Genomic DNA, 21,223 nt, shown 5'->3' with positions numbered 1-21,223 from the left:
CCAAAGGCGGCTCTGACTTTCGCTCCACACTCGCAGCAACCCTGGAGACAAAACCTGCCAGAGACTCCTGCATATTTTCCTGGAGTGCCATCACCGCTGATACTGTGGATGGACCCAGAGGCAGAGGGTCGACATGCAGCTGAGCCGAGCTGGGAGAGTGCTGCGTCCTCCGACTCGGACTCTCCACTGCTGTCCCTGTCTCCACCATCTGCTGAGGCTCACTTGTGAGCTGTGATACACCAGGTGACAACACTACTCTATGTCCCGAAGGTCCCACCGAGGTGTGAGTGTCTGCGCTGGTGCTGGGTGCGTTGCCTTCTGCTGACGCTGCGCCCTCAGAAGTTGCAGCTTCCTCTGAGGAGTCTGGATGCTGAGGCTGAACCTCCTCCTGCGTCCTGGAGACGGGAGCTTGCGATGGTCCTGTGGGGGAGTAAAGGAAAGTGTCAGAGATGGGAGGCCAGGGTTACCTGCACAGTGCTTATTGCAGATGATCAGAGGTCCATCTGCTAGAGCTTCCAAGTCATTATCAGCGAGTCATGCAATGCAATTGAGAGAGTTGGAAAACTCTTCTGTCACCAGCTTGCTCTGCTGCACCGGTCTCTCCGTCCCCCACTTGTGTGTCGTCCCAGATGCCGACGATCTCCAGGATCGCCTCCTCCCATGGGGTCAGCTGGGCTAAGGAGGCTGCCCCTCCCCCTGCCCTGGCTCGCTCTCTTCGGTTGTGAGCTCTCTTTTCCTGCAATGGGGGAGACAAGTGGAGTTTGAGCGAGAATGGAGGAGTGAGTGCAGAGAATCGATGGCATAGATGCTTAGAAGGAGAGAAAGATGGAGTGAGATGGCAAGACCAAGGGCCCTCCCATTGTGATGTAAGTTGTTTTCATAGCATGACAGTGATAGGGAGTGTGAGGGATGCATAGTCCATTAGTTAGGTGAATGTGACCATAGAGAGAGAGGGAGTGGGAAAGGGTGCATGGATGTCAGTGTCAAGTGGGATGTGGAGGAAGAGATTGGTAAAGCTGAGAGCTGGTGAGGAAAGGCAATGGGGATCAGATTAAGAGTGATGGGAACATCATACTCACTTTTCCAGTGCGCAGAAGGTCATGGAAGCGTTTCCGACACTGGATCCATGTTCTGCTGGTATTCGAGCTGGCGTTCACCTACTCTGCCACCCTCAGCCACACAGCCTTGGTTTGCTGGGGTGGCTTCTTCCTCCCCGAGGATGGGAAGAGCACCTCCCTGCTCTCTGTCGCTCCCTCCACCAATGCCTGGAGGGCTGCCTCGTCAAATCTGGGGATGCCTTACTCCGATGTGTCACCATGATTGATGATGGTAGCAGCAGCTGCCAGGGCCAGAAGCTTGGCTGTCTGCTGAAGTGAGCAAGGCTTGTGGAAGCCCTTAAATGAAGCAGCAGTGATGATGTCATCGGAGGCGAGCTTCCCACCTGAAAAGCTCTCCGGCTAGGGGTTCCCACACGTGGGGAATCAATTGGGCTATAAAATCAAAATTGCATCAATTTCCCACATCGTTCAGGATTCGTGTGGGAAACACGAAATGTGGGGAACACGACCCCAACCCGCCCCCGTAGCAAAATCCAGCCCATAGTATCTACCTCCGATCCGGTGATACTGGAACCAGATGAACCCGACACTGGCATTCAAGCCGAATCTACCTTGTCAAAAGAACCTACTACACCACCGAAACCTACTACACCACCGAGGCGTTATCCGGACCGAGTCAGGAAGCCTCCAGAGAGACTGAATTTGTAATTTATTAACTTCAGCAAATGTGCAGATTATTGTTCTTTTAAAAATGTTATTTAATGATTACTTAAAATGTTATGTACTATTTATCTAAAAGGAGAGGAATTGTAGTGTATGTACCTTTAAGAGGAACTATGTTTTTTTGAAGCCCCTGTGTACTGTAGTACCGGTAGTTACCACTCGGGTATATAAGCCTGTATAGCATCTTGTATAGTTAGTTCACCTCCAGACTTTGTTCAGTAAACACTTGTTAAATCAACTCCTGCATTCCGTGTCTCCATTAACACAGGATTCAACAAATAGAAGAGCAGACTATTTTGAGTGATGATAAATTTTTAAATGTTGGTGTTCAGAGAGATTTAGTTGGCCTCGGTCAGGAAACACAGAAAGTTAGCATGCAGGCACAGCAAGCAATGCAGAAGGCAAATGGCTTGTTGTCCTTTATTGCAAGCGGGTTGGTGAATACGAGTTTGGAAGTTTTACTACAATTGTGCAAAGCTTTGGTGAGACCACACCTGGAGTACTGAGCACAGCTTTGGTCTCCTTATCTAAGAAAGTGCACACATGCCATAGAGGGAGTGCAAATAATGTTCACTAGACTGATTCCTTGGATGGGGGCTTTTTCCTATGCGAGTTTGAGTAGATTGAGCCTTTACTCTATGGAGTTAGAAAAATGAGAGGTGATCTCATTGGAACATATAAGATTCTGAGAGGGATTAACAGGGTAGATGCTGCGAGGTTATTTCCCCTGGCTGGAGAGTAGAAACATAGGAGGTACAGTTTCAGGATAAGGGGGTATAACACTGAGATGAGGAGGAATTTCTTCACTGACAGGATTGTGAATCTTGGGAATTCTCTACCCCAGAGGGCTGTGGATGCTGATTCATTGAGTATATTCAAGGCTGAGATCGATAGATGGTTGGACTCTAGGAGAATCAAGGGATATGGAGATCGGGCGGGAAAGTGGAGTTGAGGTCGAAGATCAGTCATGATGTTATTGAATGGTGGAGCAGGTTCGAAGGGCTGTGTGGCTGATTTCTGCTACTAATTGTATATTGGTATATTTGTGATTGTGTGGGAGTGTGGGTGCTTATGTTTATTTGTGTGTGTATGTTTTTGTGTGTGAATGCGCTGTATATGTGTATGTGTATATATGTGTATGTGGCCGTGATTTGTGCGCAAATTTCAGTCTGTGGGTATGCATTTGTGTCTGTGCATGACTTTATGTGTACGTGTATCTGTGTGTGTGTGTGTCTGTGTTTGTGTATCTGTGTGTGTGTGTGTGTGTCTGTGCATGACGTTATGTGTATCTGAGTGTGTGTGTATCTGTGTTTGTGTATCTGTGTCTGTGTGTGTGCCTGTGCATGTCGTTATGTGTGTGTATCTGTGTGTGTGTGTGTCTGTGCATGACGTTATGTGTATCTATGTGTGTGTGTATCTGTGTTTGTGTATCTTTGCGTGTGTGTGTCTGTGCATGACGTTATGTGTATCTGTGTGTGTGTATCTGTGTTTGTGTATCTGTGTGTGTGTGTATCTGTGTGTGTGTGTCTGTGCATGACGTTATGTGTATCTGTGTGTGTGTATCTGTGTTTGTGTGTCTGTGTGTGTGTGTCTGTGCATGACGTTATGTGTATCTGTGTGTGTGTGTGTCTGTGTTTGTGTATCTGTGTGTGTGTGTATCTGTGTGTGTGTGTGTGTCTGTGCATGATGTTGTGTAGCTGTGTGTATCTGTGTTTGTGTATCTGTGTGTGTGTGTGTGTGTGGTATCTTAAATCATGATGCTTTTGCATTGGCTGTCAATCTTCAGCATTCTGATTCATGACGAAATTTGTACCAGTAATGGGATTTCATAAATAAAGATTTATTAATCCAATACGTTAATCTCATATATTGATCACATCTATTAACCACATTTAACAAAAACAGAATGAAATCAGTTAAGTGAAATTACAGAAGGAACACAAATTGAATGCAACTGGACAACCTGCCAATTATTGCAAAAGTAATTTTGTTGATTCCATTAGGAAGCCAGTAAAAATAACCATTAATATATTGTAATGCGTTAAACGCATAATATAAAACATGTTAAAACATTATTTGAATACAACTTCATGTTACGTGTTTTGTCTTCTGTTTGATATTGTTGATAGAAGAGACTTCCATTCATATAAAAACAGTGAGGTTGCTAAGCATAGTCTCAAAACACATTGTACAAAATAATGTCACTGTTGCTTTAAAGACAAATACACGATGGCTATTCCAAAAGCGAATTCAGAAGCTTGCGTTTATCATTGATATACGTTTTTTTCTGGGCATCAGCATTTACTAACCCTAATTCATTATCAAAAACCTACACCAGGTTAGATGTGACAGGAGAGCGGAATCCTTTATTATTATGGGGAGTGCTACCGATTTAGAATGATAACCATCTCAATAAGAAAATAGTATAAAGTATCACATCATATGTTGCATCGTGGTGTCTTTATGTTCTCAAAACGTGGCCTCTGCATTGACGGTAGGATTCATTACATTTAAGTTGGCGGCAGCTTTTACCAAACTGGCATATCCTGCGAAATTCAGAACATAAAGTGTTGTATTCCATGAGACAGGTTAGATCATGATGCTCAATTTACCGATCTCTATCGTTGATTCATTTCAATGTAATTTGTGTTAACCAATCATTAAACAAGCCGGGTACACAGAAGTCTCATTGGAGTCGAGGTTCAGCTTGGACGGTCGGCCAATGCTACACGCGCTGCTCAATATTCAATTCCATTAATGTCAATGGAACTCAAAATCAGGCGGGGCGTGGAATGAGCGACCAATCCATTATCTCCCTCTTCCGCTACCGCCCGGGACAGATTTCTACCCAGATAAACTTAGAATTCCACTTTTTATAAATTTAGGATTCATCTATATCTCTCCCCCTTTCTCTTTGTTTCCTCCCTCTTTGTGATGCCGCATATGATTTTCTTGTATTGCTTATCTGAGGAAGGATGTACTTGCCATGGAAGGAGTTCAGTGAAGGTTCACCAGGCTGATACCTGGGATGGCAGGAATGATATATGAGGAGAAATTGAATCGATTGGGCTTGTACTCGCTGGAGTTTAAAAGAATGAGAGAGGACCTCATCGAAACTTATACAATTCTAACAGGACTAGACAGACTAGAAGCTGGATGGATGTTCCTGATGTTCGGGGTGTCCAGAACCAGGGGACACAATCTAAGGATAAGGGGTAGGCCATTTAGGACAGAAATGAGGAGGAATTTCTTCACCCAGAAAATGGTGAACCTGTGGAATTCTCTACTACAGAAGGCAGTAGAGGCCAATTCATTAAATATATCCAAGAAGGAGTTGGATATATTTCTTAAGGCTAAAGGGATCAAGGGGTATGGGGAGATAGCAGGGACTGGGTACTGAATTTGGATGATCAGCCATGATCCCATTGAATGGTGGAGCAGGCTCGAGGGGCCGAATGGCCTGCTCCTGCTCCTATCTTCTATGTTCCTATGTTTGGGGCGTACAAGCAAGTTGACTGGAGTCGGCCGGGAGTTCATTATTCCCCATTGTAGAAATACATATATTCATGATTTAACTCAATGTGTGTATCAAACACATGTGGTTGTATCATCATAGCAATGAAACACTTGGTCTGTTTAAGTTGAAGATAGTTAAATGATGATAAATTCTTTATTTTACCTTTTCTTTTCTGGTTCCTTATGCCGGTCGCTACAGCAACTGCTCCAACACCCCCACCGCAATCACACAAACATTGCGAACCATCATTTCAATCGTTGATTTGGCTGTGAAATAACAAGCAGCTGTATTAGACAGATAGGTTCGTGTCTGAATTTCACCACTAATGCATTTTACAGTAGGTTACTTTTCGCAATGCTTGAGATCTAATAAGTAGTCGAAGACTGGTTGTGCAGTAAATGGCACTTATAATAAACTCAATCGCAGCAAATTTGAAGTCCTCGATTTTAAAGAGAATTGGCAGCATGGACTCGCTATTGGCTGAGAGGGAGGAGGTGGAGAGCAGTGGTGAATGGCTCTATTTCAGAATGCAGGGATGTATCAATCGGTGTCCCCTGGAGTTGAAATTAGGACCATTGCTCTTTCTGATATATATTAATGAACTGCACGGTGTATCGGCGGAATAATTGCCAAATTCGCAAATGACACAAAGCATAGAAATATAGTGAGCACTGAGGAGCATAGTAGCAGACTTTAGGAGGAAAGAGAAAGAATGGTGAATTGGGCAGAACAATGGTAGATATATTTGATGCAGAGATTTGTGAAGTGATGCATTTTGGCAGGGAATAAAATGAGGAGCTGCAGAATAGACTCAATGGAAAACATTTACACAGGGTGCGGGAACAGAGAGAACTGTCGATTCACATATACACATTTTTGATGGTCGCAGGACAAGTTGAGAAGGCTGCGAAAAATGTATCCAGGACACGTTGGTTTCAAAATAGAGGCAAAAACAAGGAAGTTATGGTAAAGCTTTATAAATCACTGCTTACGTCTCAGCTCGAGTCTTGTGTACTATTATGTTCACCACACTCTAGAAAGAATGTCACGGCCTTGGAGCAGGTACAGAAGAGATATACCAGAATTAGGGAATTCAGTCATGTGGAGAGACTAGAAACGCTGGGATTGCTCTCCTTGGAGGAAAGATTAAGAGATTTATTCAAAATTATGAGGGTTTTTTATAGAGTTTTGTGGTAAACCACTGTTGTTAGTATTGTTGTTCACCACTGTTGTTAGTACTGTTGTTCACTGTTAGTACTGTTGTTCACTCTTGCATATTGTTGTACTTGTCTGTGCATGCCTCAGCTGACTCCGCCCCTGGCTCCACCCTCATGGCTGGGTATAAAGGTCGCTGCTCGGCAGCCCCCGGCCCTTTTGGATACCAGGCAACCACAAGAGGCATGCTCTGTTCTTTGGTAATAAAAGCCTATTTATTACTTCCAGTCTTTTGTAGCAATTGATAGTGCATCAATTTTATTACCAAAATTAAATGTTGGCTGTGGATGCTGATCAACCGATGGCGCAAAACGCAGAGCAGCAGGCGCTGCTGCGAGCCCTCAGACCAACATGCCTGGACCTAGATGCCCAAGAAGCGGGTTCGTCGACTAAATTCGCACAATGGCTGCGTTGCTTTGAGGCGTATCTGGAAGCCTCGACCGTGACTCTTGATGAAAATAAACTGAAAATCCTGGCCTCGAAGGTGAGCCACCAAGTCTATACTTTAATCCAAGATGCGACGACCTACGCGGCGGCTATCGACCTACTGAAAGGGCAGTATGCACACCCGCTTAACACGGTCTATGCAAGGCACCTTATAAGATCTCGCAGACAGCAGCCCGGGGAATTGGTGGAGGCCTTCCTACAGGCACTGTGGGTACTCGGACGCAGCTGCGACTGCAAGGAAGTATCGGCCGCGGCACATGCGGAGGGAGTGATAAGAGATGCTTTTGTTGCGGGTCTAAGGTCCGACTACTCCCGGCAGAGGCTGCTGGAGAAGGGTGAAATAGACCTGACAAAGGCAGTGTCCCTCGCGCTCTCGCTCGACGCGGCCCACAGAAATATGGACGCTTTCTCCCCTAATCGCCCCGCGCCGTGGACGCCGCAATCTTGGGCCATGGGACCGCCACCTCCAACTGCTGCAGCGATGTCCAAGGCACAAAAATGCTATTTTTGTGGCAAAGCTAAACACCCTAGAGCACGCTGCCCCGCGAAGAATGCTACCTGCTCCGGCTGCGGGAAGAAAGGTCACTACGTTAGCACCTGCAAAGGGAAGACCGCTAACGTCAGCAGCGCCGCGTGCGAACCGTGGGCACAGCCATCTTGCCCGCCATCTTGGGCTCCCCAGCCGCGTGGGGATCGGGACTGTGGGCGCCGCCATTTTGTCTGCCATTTTGGACGCCTCCGACTTCGGTTACGGGGGACCCGGACTCCACCACCGCCTCATCGGACGACCGCATCAACACGCTTGAACATACGCTGGCTTCCGTGACGCTGGATCAATCTCTCCCGCATCAACTGTCCAGGTCCATGATGGACATTACGGTAAACGGCCGCGCCTCTACCTGCCTTATTGACAGCGGGAGCACGGAGAGTTTTATACATCCCGACACGGTGCGCAGTTACTCTCTCCCGGTCCTGCCGACGCATCATCGCATCTCTATGGCTTCCAAAGCCCAGTCAGCGGAAGTCGGTGGCTACTGTATGGTGACTCTTTCAGTGCGGGGTACTGAATACAAAAATTTTAAACTTCTGGTCCTGCCCGATCTCTGCGCTGCCGTCCTACTGGGGTTGGATTTTCAGTGCCACCTTAAGAGTGTCACTTTAGCATACGGTGGACCCCTCCCCCCTCTCACGGTCTGCAGCCAGCAGTTTTTAAATTGACCGCCACGCGCCATTTGCAGCCTCTCCACCCTTAAAGTCTCCCCCCCCTCCTTCTTCGCTAACCTCACCCGCGACTGTAAGCCCATCGCTACCAAAAGTAGGCGTTACAGTGCCGGGGATAGGGGTTTCATTAAATCCGAGGTAGCGAGACTCCTGAAGGAAGGGATTATCGAGAGCAGCAATAGCCCATGGCGAGCACAAGTGGTGGTGGTGAAGACTGGCGGAAAACAGCGCCTAGTTATTGACTACAGCCAGACGATCAATCGCTACACCCAGTTGGATGCATACCCACTCCCCCGCATATCTGACATGGTCAATCAGACAGCACAATACCAGGTGTTCTCGACGATTGATCTGAAGTTGGCATACCACCAGCTCACCATCAGGGCTGAGGACTGCCAGTACACAGCTTTTGAAGCTGACGGTCGGCTCTATCACTTTCTCAGATTTCCCTTCGGCGTCACCAACGGAGTTTCTGTCTTCCAACGGGAGATGGTCCGGATGGTTGACCAAAACGCGCTCCAGGACACTTTCCCATACCTAGACAACGTCACCATTTGTGGCCACGACCAGCAGGACCACGACGTTAACCTAGAGAAATTCCTCCGGACGGCCCAGCGGCTGAATCTCACATACAACAAAGACAAATGTATGTTTCGTACTAAGCGCCTTGCTATTCTTGGCTGCGTAGTGGAAAACGGAGTCATTGGCCCAGACCCCGATAGAATGCGCCCTCTTATGGAGCTCCCCCTCCCCCACTGCCAGAAAGCACTGAAGAGATGCCTGGGGTTTTTCTCTTAACATGCTCAGTGGGTACCCAACTATGCGGATAAAGCCCGACCCCTCATCAAGTCCGCCTCCTTCCCCCTGACAGCAGAGGCCTGTGCAGCCTTCACTCTCATAAAAAGCGATATTGCAAAGGCCACAATGCACGCTGTGGATGAGTCCCTCCCTTTTCAAGTGTAGAGCGATGCATCCGACTTTGCCCTAGCTGCAACCCTTAACCAGGCGGGGAGACCCGTAGCCTTTTTCTCAAGGACCCTCCAGGGCCCCGAGATTCGACACTCCTCTGTCGAAAAGGAGGCCCAGGCCATTGTGGAAGCCGTGCGACATTGGCGGCATTACTTGGCCGGAAAACGATTTACCCTGCTCACTGACCAGCGTTCAGTAGCTTTTATGTTTCATAATAAGCAGCGGGGCAAAATCAAGAATGACAAGATATTAAGGTGGAGAATCGAACTCTCCACCTACAATTACGATATCTTGTACCGGGCCGGGAAACTCAATGAGCCCCCAGATGCCCTATCACGTGATACGTGCGCCAACGTGCAGGTTGATAGATTACAGACACTCCACAATGACCTCTGCCACCCGGGGGTCACCAGGTTCTTCCATTTTATCAAATCCCGCAACCTGCCCTACTCCATCGAGGAGGTCAGGACCATGACCAGGAACTGCCAGATCTGTGCCGAGTGCAAGCCGCATTTTTATAGGCCAGACAGAGCGAGCCTGATCAAAGCCACGCGCCCCTTCGAGTGGCTGAGCATCGATTTTAAAGGGCCCCTCCCCTCCTCTGACCGCAATGTGTACTTCCGCAATATAATTGATGAGTACTCCCGTTTCCCGTTTGCCATCCCTTGCTCGGACATGACCAGTACCACAGTCATTAAATGTCTGAATGACCTCTTCGCATTGTTTGGTTTCCCTAGCTATATGCATAGCGACAGGGGCTCATCTTTTATGAGCGACGAACTTCGGCAGTACCTGCTCGTGAGAGGCATTGCTACAAGCAGGACCACCAGTTACAAACCCCGGGGTAACGGCCAGGTGGAAAGGGAGAATGCGACAGTCTGGAAGGCAGTCCTTTTAAACTTAAAATCTAAGGGCCTTCCGACCTCCCGCTGGCAGGAGGTCCTCCCTGCGGCGCTCCATTCCATTCGGTCGCTGCTCTGTACACCCACCAATGCCACTCCTCACGAGAGAATGTTCTCCTTCCCCAGGAAGTCCATGTCGGGGATTTCGCTACCAACATGGCTGACTTCTCCAGGACCCGTCCTACTGCGGAAGCACGTGAGGGCCCATAAGGCGGACCCCCTCGTCGAGAGGGTGAGCCTCCTCCACGCCAACCCGCAGTATGCTTACGTGGTGTACCCGGACGGGCGGGAGGACACAGTCTCCATTCGAGACCTTGCACCTGCGGGTGCTCCTGAAACACCCTCTTCGCCACCCACCCCTACTCCTGCCTACCCCCAGGACACAGTCCCCGCATGAGACCTCGCACCTTCGGGTGCCTCTGAGAGACCACCATCACTACCTCCCATTACCCATGCTCTGACCCCTGTAGACGGCATGCAGCAGCCCCAGGGTCCGCCACCTGCTACACCTCCTCTGAACGAGACACCGGGTTCAACGTTGGATTCTGCACCATCACCGCCGCTGCTGCGAAGCTCAGGACGGTTTACAAGGCCTCCTGATAGACTTCAGTACACGAATTTTTAGTGCACTTCACCCCGCCGGACTCAATTCTAAACAAGGGGTGAATGCGGTAAACCACTGTTGTTAGTATTGTTGTTCACCACTGTTGTTAGTACTGTTGTTCACTGTTAGTACTGTTGCTCACTCTTGCATATTGTTGTACTTGTCTGTGCATGCCTCAGTTGACTCCACCCCTGGCTCCACCCTCATGGCTGGGTATAAAGGTCGCTGCTCGGCAGCCCCCGGCCCTTTTGGATACCAGGCAACCACAAGAGGCACGCTCTGTTCTTTGGTAATAAAAGCCTGTTCATTACTTCCAGTCTTTTGTAGCAATTGATAGTGCATCAAGTATATAGGGAGCAATTGTTTCCACTAGCAGGAGCGTTGTTAAGCAAAGGCCACAGCTTTTAATTTATTTGTCAAGAAAAACAGAGGAAGGGTGAGGAGATTTTTTTTTAACTCAGCGATTTATGATCTGGAATGCATTGCCTGAAAAAGTGTCGTAAGCATCTTCGACAGTAACTTGCAGGGCTAAGGGGAAGGAGTAGGGGAGTTGGACTATTTGGAGAGCTCTTTCAGAGCGCTAGCACAGGCACAATGGGCCCAATAGCCTCCTTCTGGGCTGCATGATTCTATGAATATTAGCTGTGCTGAATTTTCTTCGATGTGAATATTTTTTGTCAGAAACAACCCCACAACCTGATGGTTTTTATATTCCGTAATAGTTTTAAAAGAGCGTACAATGGTTTTTATTAATACACAAACAACATGAAACTATTTTTGGCTTTTACCAGCGCTCCGTTTTTGCGAATTCTTCACGGTCTATCAATATTTCCACCTCGCAAGACGAAGGGTGAAATCCGAATTCGGGAGATTTACCAAAAGGGGGGAGCGGATCGGCTGAACGTTATACACGCAGCTCATTTTACTTTCTATTTGGGATTAATTTGAACTCCTGACACAGGTGAACAACGGGCGACATTGAATTAGCCGCTGAATGTGCAACTCTCCCGATTTTAAATTCCATCACCTTCAGTGGAAAGGGAAATCCGGCGTGGTTTATAATGGGTGTCTATTTCAATACTGCTCATTTTGCGCCATCAGCCAACTGTAAGGTTCACCTATTAAATTCAATGGGAAATAAATTCGGGCCGGGTGTATAACAGGTGACGTATCCGCACCTGCCCTCTTTTCACCCTTGCCATTGAATCCCCCGTCTCCCAGTTGAGGCTTTGCTCAAATTGCTTACTGTCTAAGGAGCTCCCTCGTGTACTTCGTGAAATGTGTCTATTATTCTTGTTCCGGTTGTTAAAAGGCCAGTGACCAATGCTCAGTGCCTCATTGCTTGAACCCACTGAGCGACTGGGTAAAGCTGCACCCATTTGTGTTGTTCATTGTTTGATAACAATGACCTAGAAATTCAGTATAGCCACTTTTGGGGCGGTAAAGTCGGGCGGCCGCTAAAGTTTGCGCCCGGCGCAAAGTCGAGGCCACTTCGCCGATATTCTGTTGCATTGCCCTAAGAGGTTGCTGCTGCGCTAAAACAGGTGATGCACGACTATCATTAGGCACTAAGCCGGCAGCACGGGGCGCTAACACCGGAAGTTGGGCACAGGGCAGGTGCGGCGAGCTGCTGATTGCCGGCAGACACTCTGGCTCCGGTGAGCTCTTAAAGGGGGAGGGTGGATTTGTTTTTTTGAAAGGCCGATACAAGTGTATTTGTATGTTTTTGGAGAGGGCTTCTCTCCATCAGTTTGTTATGTTGTACCGGTCTCCTCCTCCTCCTCCTCCTCGTCCTCCTCCTCCTCCTCCTCCTTCTCCTCCTCCTCCCCAAAGAAGGAGTTTTGCAAAACGGCTGCCTTTTCTACTGCAGGAGTGCCCTTTAATTTGCACGGCCCGCATCGGCTGAGCACCGTTTGACTCAACAGTCACTAGGGCCGCCAGGCGCACAATGGGGTGGCGCAAGTGAAGTTCCGGTTCCGGGCGCACAAAGGGCGTTGCACGACGAAATGACGTCATGATCTGCGCGCGCAAATGAGCGCGCACAATGACTTTGCGCCAGCGCTAAATGTCTACTGAAGTTGGGGCGAGGCGCAGATCGCGCTGCGCCCGGGCGCTAAGCACCTAGCGCTCGAGATCTACTCCTCCTAAGGCGCTAATTGCTGGCGCAGCCAACTGAATTTCGAAGCCAATATCTTCCTGGACCTTACTCTTACTGTTTCTATATCAATGGTGGAATCACATTTGGGAAGTAAGAGCGAATATTAGACGTGCTGGGACAAATTTTCAACATAATTGTTTAGGAGATAATTTGGTGTCGCATATTGTCTGTACTTGATAGAACCCAGCAATTTACATTCCAATGGGACTGAATGTTGAGCGGGTTTATAACTGGAGGCAGATGCGATTCCGCACATGTTCCATCCCCGCCCAGGTGGAATTTCACCCCCTCGAATCTAGTTCAAGGGCTACATTCGATTAAACTACATTTTACCCACAGATCTCATCAGTCAAACGCACCTTTCTTTCGTTCCATGTGTTATTTGTCTGTTTGTCAGGATGAATTGATTCATTTATACCATGTGGCTCCAGAAATATCACAATGTATTTACTGCCACGAGCCCTGTAGTCATTCTTTACCTTTACCCACATGTCACTGTATAAATCGCACACGCCCTTTACAGTCACCTGCACAAGTTGACTGATAGCTGATGTTATCACTGTTCCATTAACCATTGCTTATAGCGATAGGAGTAGACTCCTTCATCATCCTGAGTCACATTGGTGAAGGTGAAGGTGACAGAATGATCCTCTGCTGACACAGTCCGGGAGGCAGAGAAATTGGCATCGCCAGCTCTCTGCAAGAAGAATATGATGCTGCGATAGACAGTCGATCTGGTGCAGGTAATAGAGATGTTTCCACCGCTTTCAACATTTCCTGGATGTATTGATATAACTGGTTTAAAAATCTCTGAAAAGAAAACGTATTGAGTGAAGTTGACTAAATTTCCAATGTTGAAGCCATTGCCATCAATTCAGTGTAGAGTTGCGCTAAGTACAATTGGGCAAGTTGCTGATGATATGATTGAGTCGTTAGAAGTCAATAGAGATATTGGACTCGGACGGTGGTGAAAACCGTACGGTGTCGGATCGGCCGCCCGCTCTATGTAGCGACTGATATTAAGTTCAATTGACAGCATATTACTCGGCGAATGAATTGAATATCAGGCGCAGCCCAGGTCACTAATGTGCTACCGTCAGTTTTACAACCGCACTCCCTACCCCCTGCCCCGCCATGACCAATTCCACCACAATCATACTTCACACTTCAACTTCACATTTGTCTTTAATGTACTAAATGTTAGATCCATTTCAGTTTCAGCGTGGTTCGGATCCTCATAGGTAGCAGATTCATTCCTGGACAATGGGCTTGTTGTTTATTTTGCTGGCTAAGCGTATTAATTGTCGTTAAGCATTGGCAGCTGGTTGTAGAACCGTCTCCAGTTACATTTCCATTGGTTTCTGTAATGGCAACACCGGGGTTCTGCCCAAGCGGTAGGTAGAATATCTATCCCAATATAACTAATGTTTAACCAGATGATTGTCACTATTCTTACTGCTGTGTCTTGCAGAACAGGAACACACTCTGAAATACGCCATTTAAAATACTGGGGCTTCCACAGGGGAAGCTCTACAGATATGGAGAGACAGACACATAATACCAGTTATGAGTAGATTTACATGGCATGTGTCAAAATTGTTGAAGGTGAGCAGAGATGTGGCAAGGCAAAAGGTGTAGGAGGATAATTCACTACAGCAGGAGTCAGTTAGTCTAATGCTTTACCAATCACAACAATTGTCATGATTAGAAGTGAAAGACACTGGATATGAGCGACCAGTAACCCCACAGATTTTCTACCGCCAGCTGATTCACCGGCGGGTTCAGTCCCATTCATGTTAATTGGACTGAATATCGGGCGGGGCAAATAACACGTGGCCAATAAGATTCCGCCCATTTGTCGCTTCTGCCAAAGACGAAATTCAGCTGTGTAACAGCCGCATCTCTTACAAGTTCAGAAAGGATATGTTTTGCCAAAGGATGCGGGATATATTGTTTGTTGCACGAGTGAGGAAATCATAAACTCCTTCGAGGTGTAGGAATTGAGATTTTGTTAAGTAAAGCAAAAGGAGGAAGAGTTACCTTCTACAGTTATTAACACAGAGTTACTGAGGTGTGATAATAATTGCCTTCCGAACACTCTCATCTCGTACTTGCAGCTGTCAAATCCTGTGCGTATATCGGAAAGGTTGCTGATAATGATCGAAGCAAAATCATGAGGGGAACCAATATCTAGGGAGCTCAGTAACAAATTGTCCCGATTGAAAGTGAAGTTGTTAACATTGTTCTGGTCGGAATCGGAACAGGTAATGGGAGCTGACTCTACTTTCATATACACACCCGGCTCGTGGTATAAAGAAATACTGGCGATCGTCTTTTGTCCTGGAACAGAAGTTTAAAATAATAGATTTGAAAGAATTTATATTCGTATCCCAACATAAATCACAGCTTTCTCTAAGGCGCGAGACTCTGAGTGTCAATTCATTTTGCGAGGAGTTATAAAACGGATGATAATGAATTGACCGGTCATTATAAATAAACTCAATGGAGGGAAAAGCAGGCTTGCAAGTATTACAGGCGGCCAATGGAAATCACCCAATTTACCCCATCGCAAAAATGTAAAACAAGATCGGTTATCATGGGCCACAATTACAGAGATATGCGCCAGAACTCTCAACTTCCCTAGGGGCGTAACACGGCGATTTCCGATCATCCTTCCATCATACCCACTGCTCGCCCCACATTATTTTATTTTCCATTGAAAACAATGCAAAGCAAAAGCGAGCATGATATATAATGGGCAGCATTCCCATATTGCCCGTATTATCCAGCTGAAGTTGAGGCAGCCACACACAGGCAGCCAACATCAATAGAGACACCAACGGCATCATTCAGATGCTTTGCTATTAATTTCGTCCAGCAATTCTTATATTACATTACTGGTTTTTAGCCTTCTGCCTTAGCTCGGGTTAATTCGTTATAAATTTGTTTCCTGAAGATGTTGCAGTATTAAATCATATCGGGTGTAACACAAAACGTGAGCAATGCAATCGGCCTCCCATTATACGCACCGGGGTGTGGAACAGGCAGAAGAAGCGATGCCGCCCATTATACCGTTGCTGCCCAGGAGGAAGTTCTACCCCATAAAGACGCAGCAGAAGAACAATTCTAGAGGTCGCTACAATTTAAAGTGGTAACTCAGTAAAAGCATATTTTTGGGGTGAAATTTGTGTTGTGCGGAAGCAACAAAATGGTGGGAATTAATCTGTCGCCCCTTTTGCACACTGCCCAGTTTCCGTTTCCACAGAGGGTTGAGCACACACAATAAGATTTTTACCAGTTATCAGAGCCAAGTTTTATAGGTAGATATTCAGTTCCATTGCAGTCAATCGATGTCAACATCAGGCGGGACCAAAAACGTGCAGCAGATTGGATAGCGCCCATTTGTGCACCAGCCCCAGAGCAATATCTACGTTTCTTCAACTGAAGGTGTTGCTGATCTCTGGAAGCCTTTATACAAAATTGGAATGGCATAAAATATCAGAAAGTATAACTCACTTTGGACAGTCACAGCATCACTGGGAATAGAGTTAATCCGGCGTCCGGACACTTGTTTCTCATAAAGGCTTTTGTAGCATCCGTCACTATTGTTATTTACATATATTATTGAGTTAGTAAACGATTGTTGTTCCTTGTATATTTCATTGGTTGTATTGCCAACCGGCCACCTGAGTAACCACTGAAGCTGACCGAAAGTGTAACCATTGGCAGCTTCGCAGATAATTATGAGTTCTTCTCTGACCAGATATACCGGATAACTGGGCGTTGTTGCAGGAGGTGGGGGGTCTGAAACGACAGAATTCATTGCTGATGTTACACTCAGGCTCTGAATGATGAATAAGCAAATTAACATTGCATTAACCCATATGATCTGGTGCGCGTTCAGTGTCACAATGTTGCTGCTGTGTTAGAACAACTGTAAACTTCATTACATAAAGGACAGAAAATAACAGGTTCCTGGCAAAGTTTGTTCTATAATAAACGGACCAACACAATTATAATAATATACACCAGTGAATATCACGCACTTATTGTACAAACTATCGTTGTATTCCGTGGTATTTAGATGATTAAGATGTGATTTTATTGAAGTTATCAAGATATTATGGGTAACATAGGGTCCTAAATTTAAATAAAGGAAACTACGATGGTCTGAGGCTGGAGTTGGGTAGGATTGATTGGGGAATGTCACTCAAAGGGTTGACGGTGGATAGGCAATGGCAAACATTCAAAGACTGCATGGATGAACTACAGAATTTGTTCCTCACAGTTTGGCATGAAAATAAATCCAAAAAGTTGACTCAACCGTGGCTTACAAGGGAAATTAGGGATAGCATAAGGTCCAAAGAGAGGACATATAAATTGGCCAGAAAAAGCAGTAAACTTGAAGATTGGGAGCAGTTTAGTATTCAACAAAGGAGGACAAAGGGATTAATTATGAAAGGGAAAATAGAATATGAGAGTAAGCTTGCGGGTACATAAAAACTGACTGTAAAAGCTTTTGTAGATATGTGAAGTGGAAAAGATTGGCGAAGTCCAGCGTAGGTCCCTTGCAGTCAGAATCAGGGGAATTTATAATGGGGAACAAAGAAATGGCAGACCAATCAAATACATATTTTGTTTCGGTCTTCACAAAGGAGGACACAAATAACCTCCCAGAGATGTCGGGGAACATACGGTCTGATGAAAGGGAGGAACTGAAAGAAATCGGTATTTGTAGGGAAATGTTGTTCGGGAAATTGATGGGATTGAAGGCCAATAAATTCCCAGTGCCTGATAATCTACCTCCTTAGGGTACTTAAGGAAGTGGCCCTAGAAATAGTTGATGCTTTGCTGATCATCTTCCAGCATTCGATGGAATCTGGAACAGTACCCATGGATTGTAGGGTAGCTAATTTTACCCCACTATTCAAAAAAGGTGGTAGAGAGAAAACAGCGAATTACAGACCGGTAAGCTTGACATCGGTAGTGGGGAAAATGCTAGAGTCCATTTTAAAAGATGTAATAGCAGAGCACTTGGAAAACAGCGACTGGATCGGACAAAGTCAACATGGATATACAAAAGGTAAATCGTGCTTGACTAATCTACTGGAATTTTTTGAGGATGTAACTGGTAAAATAGATAAGGGAGAACCAGTGGATGTGGTGTATTTGAACTTTCAGAAGGCTTTCGACAAGGTCCCGCATAAGAGATTAGCGTGTAAAGTTAAGGCACATGGGATTGGGGGCAAGGTATTGATTTGGATAGAGAACTGGTTGGCAGACAGAAAGCACAGAGTTGGAATAAACGGCCCTTTTTCCGAGTGGCAGGCAGTGACTAGTGGGGTAACGCAGGGATTGTTCCTTGGGCACAAGAAATTCACAATATATTTTAATGATCTAGACAAGGGAACTAGATGTAATATCTCCAAATTTGCAGATGACACAAAGCTGGGTGGGCGTGTGTGCTGTGAGGAGGATGCCGAGACTCACCAGGATGATTTGGACAGGTTGGGTGATTGGGCAAAAGCATGGCAGATGCAATATAACATGGATAAATGCGAGGTTATCCACTTCGGTGGCAAAAATAGGAAGGCAGATTATTATCTGAATGGCAATAGATTGGGAGAATGGGAAGTGCAACGAGACCTGGGTGTCCTTGTGCAACAGTCGCTGAAGGTAAGCATGCAGGTGCAGCAGGCAGTTAAGCAGGCAAATGGCATGTTGGCCTTCGTAGCGAGAGGGTTTGTGCACAGGAACAAGGATGTCTTGCTGCAGTTGTACAGGGCCTTATTGAGACCACATCTTGAGTATTGTGTGCAGTTTTGGTCGCCTTATCTGAGGAAGAATGTTCTTGCCATGGAGGGGGTGCAGCGAAGATTCACCAGACTGATACCTGGGATGGCAGGAATGAAGTATGAGGAGAACTTGGGTCGATTGGAGTTTAGAAGAATCTCATTGAAACTTATAAAATTCTAACAGGACTAGACAGACTAGATGCAGTAAGGATGTTCCCGATGGCGGGGGTGTCCATAACCAGGGGTCACAGTCTAATGGGTAAGCCATTTAGGACAGAGATGAGGAGGAATTTCTTCACCCAGTGAGTGGTGAACCTGTGGAATTCTCTACCACAGAAGGCAGTGGAGGCCAATTCATTAAAAATATTCAAGAAGGAGTTGGATATATTTCTTAAGGCTAAAGGGATCAAGGGATATGGAGAGAAGGCAGGGACAGGGTACTGAGTTTGAATGATCAGCCATGATCTCATTGAATGGCGGAGCAGGTTCGAGGGGCCGAATGGCCTACTCCTGCTCCTATCTTTTATGCATCTATGAAAACGCTTATTTCCTTCACTAAAATTGGCGGGCATTTTGAAATGGGTGATCAATCCCAGCTCAGCCAATCGGGGACTGAATTTCTAGCATTTCATTGATTGGTCAGAGTTGGGTTTAAACTGCCTGGCTGTCGGTCTGCAGCCAATCAGTGCTCGGGGCGGTCCCTCACTGAGTATAACAAGGCGGACACACTGCAGATTCCGCATTGACAGTCCCTTTGTTCCAGATTTTGCTGAGATCAGTTCAGAAAATGGCCAGGACCAATGAGACAGCGCGCAAATCGACCGGACGGAAAGCTCCTCACAAACAGCTGGCGACCAAAGCGGCCCGGAAGGGCGCTCCAGCCACGGGCGGAGTGAAGAAGTCTCATCGCTACAGACCCGGCACTGTGGCTCTGAGGGAGATCCGCCACTACCAGAAATCCACCGAGCTGCTGATCCGCAAACTGCCCTTCCAGTGCTTGGTGCGGGAGATCGCTCAGGACTTCAAGACCGACCTGCGCTTCCAGAGCTCGGCCATCATGGCCCTGCAGGAGGCCAGTGAGGCTTACCTGGTGGGACTCTTTGAGGACACCAATCTGTGCGCCATCCACGCTAAGTGAGTCACCATCATGATCAAAGGCATCCAGCTGGCCCACCGCATCCACAGGGAGCGCGCCTGAACTCCCCCTGCCCGGCTCCAGACTTTAGCACCAAATGCAACAACGGCTCTTTTACGAGCAACCAAATCAGCAAAGGAAAGTGCTGCAATCTGTGCAAGGCAAATTGGTCTGCACACACCGTGCAGCTCTTGTAGTGTTACCTTAACTGGGGATTTACAAATTGGGGGCAGTGAATATCTGACGGAGCGTTTATGATCTCGGTTGAAATGTGAGTGAGCTGCCCAGTAGACTGAATGAACTCGCACAGTGTGAGTCGGAAACTTTAATTGGCAGTTCTGATTGTGAATTGATACAACTCCACATACCGGGATAGATCCGCGCGAGAGAGAGAACGAGGTGTCTGAATATTGAATCTCACCTTTAAAACCAGCTCTTAATGCGGGACAGGTCGGAACTTTAGTTACTATTTGAAATATTTTAAATTAACCAAAGCTGCAATTCTGGTTCGATCCTGTCTGCTAATTAAAAGGGGAAATGTTTGTATGGTTCAGGATATATATATTTCTCCCTTTGGAATTATTGTCCCAATAACGAAGAGTAAGCTCAACAACCGCTCACTCACTTTATACTCGGTTCTTAACATCCGTTCATATTCGGCTCTCCCAACAACGTGTTCATTGAGTGTCGGTCTCACGTTAGGGTTCCGTGTGTTATGTTCTTCTCTGAAGCCAGTCCTTCTCTATATTGATTCACAGATCAGAATATTCGCTCACAGCATGCCCGCTGCACTGTTTGTAGATTTAGATTTCTACATGTTCCACAGTCAGTGTCCTGTTTATAACCGAAAATGGCTAAATAGTAAGCAACTCTTTCACAGATAATGTGGCTGGCTCTGAAAAGAGCCTTTGGGTTATTAGATTGAATCTTGTCCGCTTTACTTGCTCTTGGAGCTGGCAGTGCTGGTTTTCTTGGGCAGCAGCACCGCCTGGATATTAGGCAGCACCCCGCCCTGAGCGATGGTCACCTTTCCCAGCAGCTTGTTGAGCTCCTCATCATTGCAGATGGCCAGCTGCAGGTGTCTGGGGACGATGCAGGTCTTCTTGTTGTCGCAGCCGCGTTGCCGGCCAGCACCAGGATTTCAGCGTTCAGATACTTGAGCACAGCAGCCATGTAGACCAAGGCTCCGGCACCCACATGCTCAGCGTAGATGCCCTTTCACAGGAGCATGCGAACACAGCCCACAGGGAACTGCAGTCCGGACCGGGATGAGTGAGACTTGGCCTTGGCCCGAGCTTTACCGCCGGATTTTCCTCTTCCAGACTTTTCCACAATCAACACAGTCAGAGAAAGAATTAAAATCTCCTCCCACATCTGCTCTTCTTATACCTTCTGGAGTAATGCCGGGAGTGAGCTTCTGATTGGTGACTTTGTGGTGAATTTCATTGGTGTTTTCTGGTGACCAATCACAGTCTGCTT

General features: G+C 46.7%; 1 pseudogene; it reads left to right on the top strand.

Moving 5' to 3' along the window:
• Nucleotides 1-19,396: 19,396 nt before the first annotated feature.
• On the top strand, nucleotides 19,397-19,807 carry LOC147085041 (histone H3-like; annotated as a pseudogene).
• The last annotated feature ends 1,416 nt before the right edge of the window (nucleotides 19,808-21,223 follow it).

The sequence above is a fragment of the Somniosus microcephalus genome, unplaced genomic scaffold, assembly GCF_052327205.1.
Source record: "Somniosus microcephalus isolate GS21.2 unplaced genomic scaffold, FLI_Smic_1.0 unresolved_chr9, whole genome shotgun sequence".
NCBI classification, from domain to species: domain Eukaryota; kingdom Metazoa; phylum Chordata; class Chondrichthyes; order Squaliformes; family Somniosidae; genus Somniosus; species Somniosus microcephalus.
This window is presented reverse-complemented; position numbering and strand designations above follow the sequence as displayed.